The 6,068-nt window shown below is 43.9% G+C and overlaps 1 protein-coding gene across 1 annotated transcript in view; it reads right to left on the bottom strand.

Moving 5' to 3' along the window:
* The window catches only part of LOC103210948, a 23,169-nt gene that overhangs the window by 1,040 nt on the left and 16,061 nt on the right, over positions 1-6,068 (bottom strand). The window lies entirely within an intron of this gene.

Below are 6,068 nucleotides of genomic sequence, written 5' to 3' on the forward strand. Positions count from 1 at the left end.
TATATAAATAAGGGTAACTCTGATCACTCTATTGCAGATACATATGCTTCTCTGAAAATCAGCAGATTTTGAGATTAAAACAAAACAAAAAAAAAAAAAAAAAAACTCACTGCCATTGAGTCCCACTCATAGCGGCCCTAGAGAACTGCATCATAGGGTTTCCAGGGCTGTAAATCTTTATGGAAGCAGACTGCCACATTTTCCTCCCACAGAGAGGCTGATGGGTTAAAACTATCAACCTTTCAATTAGCAGCTGAGCACTTACCCACTAGACAACCAAAGCTCTTTAGATTTTGACATAGGGGTCAATACATCCAGGGTAACATTCATTAGCATGCACATTCTATTCATGTATATTCCATTCTATATCATATCTGTACACTATCCATATTGTTCTTATAATCTACAGGATTATGATGAACACATTAACACTGAAGAGGTAAATTTTATCCAAGCACTAAGCAGTGTAGCTGACTACAGAAAATTCATTTATCCAATAGTCAGCTAGCTGACAACCTTAAGTAGCTATAACACAGTTTGGAGCCAGGAAATGAGAGAGAAAATAGGACAGAGAAAATAAGAGAGAGAGGAAGAGGAAACCAAAAGCCCTCGGGTGGCCAATAGAGACAGATTTACTCATTTAAGAGGTCCTCAGGCTTCTACCCAGAGCCTATTTACTCTTACTTTATATACAGTCCCAACAAGCATGATTTTTATCTACTTCTAAATGACAAAATGCCATCAGAAGTGATAGTTCACAGCCTGGAAATTAGACAGAGGACAGGGAAGTATATGCCAGAATCGAGAAATGCTTCCTTCAAAAGATGTCTACAATTTTTAAAAACAGTATTGATGCTTAAAGGAGTAATAACTTCAGCTAGCTAAGAAATAACCTTGAAGTGGAATGCCCGCTTCCAGAATGATGCCTGCTACCATCGTGGTTTGTCTAAGACTAAAGAGGTTCTTGGGATGTGGGATTTTAAGTGCTAAAACTGGGACAGTCCGAGGCAAACCAGGATAGATTGTCACCCTACAGCTACCTGAGCCATTTCCTATAGATTATAAGAACACTGTGCATAGATAATTGTATGAATATGGCATAGAAATGTATAAAATGTGGTTAAAGTAGGTTTTTGGAACTCTTTGTAGTTAGAAAGACATCTTAGATTAGCAGATGGGCATGCTAAAAGTTTGTACCAACCAGGGACTCTGCAGCTATGGTAACACATTGAAAAGCGTAGTTTGTAGATGAGATGTTGGTGTGGTGAGGTCATAGTTACCACTGATTATTATATCATTAGAAGTTGACCTCTTAACCTAAGGGCAGGCCCTTCGTTGGGGCAGGTAAGCTCAGACCAGAGATTCAGCAACATATTCCATCTCTTTCTCTGCTGCCTGTGGGTTCATAGCACAAACTTTGGAAACTGCATCAGTACTGTTCACTGCTATACACCCAATGGCTAGAACAGTGCCTGCCTGCTACCTAGTAGGTACTCAGTAAGTACATAGCTGTTGAATGAATGAACTGATGAGTCACATGCTTCAGAATCTGGGACAGGGAATGGCTTTGTATTCTCGTGAAGCCAGCATCCTCACAGGGTCTCAAACTGAAGAGTCTATTCAGAAGAGAATCTTACTCAGTTACAAAATGTTTGGAAGGAAAAATATTTACTCCTTGTCCCACCCTACACAATGGCCTGATGTCCTTCAACTTCTAGAAAGGGAACCGCACCTTTGATGTAAGAAGGAGTCTCTCTAAGGCTATCCAACAAAGGCTGCCCAACCCTTGATTTTGTCAGGACAATTGTGCATGTGTAGGCTGAAGGCAATCCACTGTGGGTGCTGTGCTTGGATGCTGTGTTGCAGTGAGATAGCCTTGTGCCCAAAGAAGGGAAATGGGGCCAGCTTAGCTCTCTGCTCAAAGTTTATTTCATCACCTCATTCGCCAAAGGCCTGGGTTTACCTCATATGTATTCTCTAATTTATTTTCACATTATTCCTGCAAGGGGGTTTATACTGGTGATGAACAACCAGAGGCAAACAAAATATTTCCCAAGTAATTGAAAAATGAGGGAGGTAAGGAAAGTTATTTTCTTTCTTGCTTTCCAGTTTGGGGAACCTCAGACCACCCTGCCCTCCACTCAGCCTCCCAGCTAAAGGAATATAAGCCCAGGACAGACCTGTTTGCAAAAAGCCCTGGAGAAAGTTGGATCAAACTATTGTTTCTGATTCTATAGATCCAATTACTTCCCCTCTTCTCCAATCACAGTAAATCTAAAGGGAATTGTTTGGAAATATTTCCTAGGCTGGAAAGAGCCATTTCACATGGGAGAGAAAATGTGGCCAAATGGAGTAAGCTGCCCTTGGCTGTTTTTGATTTTAACATAGTACTCTTGTAGTTGGGGGAACAAAGATGGGTGACTTGAAATCTAAGGCGTGGAGAGCTGAATTTTTCTATTTAGGCTAAATTCTGTGTTCGAGTGTGTTGGCGAAGGACAATGGAGACTTAAATACCTCTTGGTAGCTTCCCTGGCTGTTGAAAATATATGTATATGTATATAGCTCTTTACAGGGAAAGGACTGGGGGGCTAGAGAAAGAAGATAATTCAAAATCAATCTAGGTCTGGAATGCACAGTGTAGAAGATAAGGTGTGGAGGTGGGGAGGAATGTATTGAGTGATGGAGACAGGAAAGCAGGTTTCTGGGACTGAAACCATGAGAGGACTTGGCAATATTTTGAAATCTGTTCCAGTTCTCAGTTATTCTGTTCACAATAGCAGGGGTTTCTCTCTGCCCACCTCAAGAGAGAACCTTTGCTCACCAGCCTGCAAAGGTGAGTTGGTTGGCTGGGTTGCATGGCTACTGTGTCCAGAGCCTGGTGCAAGGGCCTGTTGAGGTTATGAGAAAGGGAGCAGAAGCAACTGGGATCTTAAAAGCTTCCAAGCAGCCATCTAGATGCAACCATGGGTTGCTCCTCATCCAGATCAAAGAAGAATGAAGAAAACCAAGGACTCATGGAAACAATTAGCCCTTGCAACTGGTACACCAAGCAATCCTCAGCCTATATGACTTTGAGACGAGAAGAACTAGATGATGCCCAGCTACCCTGTCAACCACTCGGAGGGGGATCTATGTAGGAGATCCTGGATAGAGAGGGAGAACAATGTGGAACAAAACTCAAAATCATTTGGAAAAAAAAAAGGACCAGGATTGCTGGTCTGATAGAGCCTGGTGGAACCACTGAGACTATGGTCCCTACCTGCCCTTCAAGTCTGGAATTGAACCCACACCTGTGGCTTCCAGCCAGACAAAAAACAAGCATAAGAGTTGAACATGTACCTGAAGTAGATACACTCGTTGGACAGAACAATCATGGGAGAAAGAAGGGCTGTGTATGCACAGGGAGACAGTTCAGGGGGCAGGAGTGCATGGAGGGATGGACACAGGGAAGAGATGACTATTGGGAGGAAGTGGGAGGGGAGCTGTTGCATTGACGTTAATTGTAGTCAATGTCATGAGACAACGTGTGTGAACTGCTGTATGGAAAGTGAATTTGCTCTGTAAACTTTCACCCAAATCACAATTTAAAAAAAAAGGGGGAGGGGAGCCAGAACCTTCCCTATGAAGTTTACAGACTAGCTGGGAAGAAAAAGCAGGAATTCATGGAAAAAATTAAAGCACTCTATACATGACATAGAAGCTCTGGTGGTGCAGTGGTTAAGCACTTGGCTGCTAACTGAAAGGTGGGCAGTTGGAACCCACCACTTGTGCCACAGGAGAAAAGACCTGGCAATCTGCTCCCATGAAGATTACAGCCTAGGAAACTACATGGGGGCAGTTCTACTCTGTCATACAGGGTTGCTAGGAGTTGGAATCAACTTCACAGTCACCACAACAACAACACATGTAGAAGGAGAACACTACATAGTGGAGATGGATGGTTGAGGAGAGATTAGAGAATAGGATTAAGTCTGGAGCTGGATGAACAGCTGACTGGCTCCTAGAATACCCCTAACCTGCTCTTGGCTAAGGGCCCCCTGATAATCCTATGGATTCTTCCCCATCCCTCCAATTACCCTGAGGACTTTTGCTTCTCCAGCTGAACAGTAGGGCCCAGACAGAGGCTGTAGATATAGATCAAGTCTATCAAAATTTCTAGCCTACTCAGTGACCTCCAAGATTCCTGCTACAGTTCCACTAGGATAGCAGTGGCTTTAGGAGACTTGAGAAGGGACACAACTAATGACGTAGGTTCTAATTTTCAGGTTTCATTCATATCAATAAGCCTCAGCCCACTTTTAGGCAGGCTGCAGGCACCTAAGCAGGTCCCAGGCTGTTGTCATAACTTTGTAATAATGGCACACTGGTAATGACAGACTCCATTATGAGCTCAGGATTGGCCTATATAAGAGCAAGAGGAGACAGGCGGTGGGCAGTTGGGGGCTGGAGGGGTGCAGGGAAAGGGGCAGGTGTCAGCTTGGGGTAGCTCTGCAGTAACAGAGGGAACACACACACAGGCAATTTAGCTGGTAAAGGACTCTGGACTGTTGGCAGCCTGCTCTTCTATTCTAAGGTAGGCATTGAGAAGCCATCAAGATCAAAATCCCCTTAAAGATAAGATTTTGGTACCTGCAGGCGGCATTGGTTTGACACTGCTAAAGAGAGGGTGGAGACAGCTAGCTTAGAAAAGGGTGCATTCTCTTTTCTTGCCCCTCTTTCAAGTCTGGATTTCTTCTTTCATGTCCTCTGGGATGTTGTTGTTGTTAGTTGCCATTGAGTTGATGATAGGAAAATTTAAAGAGAGGGTTTTAAATATCTTGCTAGGGAACCCTGGTGGCACAGTGGTTAAAGTGTTTGGCTGCTAACTGAAAGGTTGGTGACTAGAACTAACCAGCGGCTCCATAGGAGAAAGATGAGGTAGTCTGTTTCGGTAAAGCTTTACCTGGAAAATGCTATGGGGTAGTTCTATTCTGTCCTACAGAGGGTATCATGAGTTGAAATCAACTCACAGGCACTGTTGTTGTTGTTGTGTGCTGTGGAGTCAGACCCGACTCATAGCGACCCCTTCTTGGGTTTCGTAGGCAGTATCACTACGGAAGTAGATTGCCCAACCTTCTTTCCGAGGAGTGGCTGGTGGGTTTGAATCGCCAGCCTTCTGGTTAGCAGTCAAGTGCCTTAGGCACTATGCTATGGGCACTAGGTTTGGTTTTTCGGTTTTTTCGGGGGAAGAATGAGTACTACTCAATGAGCTGCAATTGTGGATTAATCCACTAGAGGGCAAGCTGCTCAGGGCCCAACTAAAGACTAAACAAGAATTGATAAATTCAGACAAACGACTAGATCAAACAGGAGTCCTACCCTCAAAAGAAAGGGTATTTAACAAGGGACATGGAGCACCAGAGGTAGTTTGTGAGATATTTTTAGTGTGGACATATGGTAGGGGTGCCCCAGGAGCAGTTTAGGTGGTGGGCCGGGTGTTATGAAGAGAGAAGTTGCCCAGATAGACCAGAGCCAGGATTTTAACAGTGGGCTCAGATTACTGTTTCCTGTCCTTCCAAAGGTCATTATGTGATCGCCCCTTTGGTCTTGCAGCCTGTAGATTAGGCAGAAAACAAGGAGCCATAGCCTGACAGACCAAAACTCTGTGGCTCCGACGATTAAGCAACCAGTATGTAGTTCGGTAAGGGCTTTCAGCTTTGCTCATTATTGGGCACTTGCTTCTATAAGGGAGGCCCAGGCACCTCTGTTGTCATGACAACTTACCTAATACCTATTGTCTGGGCAATTGGGGGTAAACTGACTCTGTTGTCATGACGACGATTCCTATTATATTTTCCCAGACTATCTGCTCTGCTGTAGAAGAAATGGGGTTAACAAACGAAAGTGAGGAAAAAGAACAGTTCCAGCCCAACAACTCGGAATCACTCAATGAAGGTCAAGCAGAAGAAATCCAACAACCACAAGAGGCAAGTAATGGTTTTTCAATTCCCACTTAGTTATGGGAACCCTTTTATAATGCTCCTCTAGAAAAGCTCTTGAATTTTCAACCACTAATCAGGCACTTGACT

The sequence above is a fragment of the Orycteropus afer genome, unplaced genomic scaffold (genome assembly GCF_000298275.1).
Source record: "Orycteropus afer afer isolate SDZICR_OR568_19922 unplaced genomic scaffold, OryAfe1.0 scaffold00674, whole genome shotgun sequence".
NCBI classification, from domain to species: Eukaryota; Metazoa; Chordata; class Mammalia; order Tubulidentata; family Orycteropodidae; genus Orycteropus; species Orycteropus afer.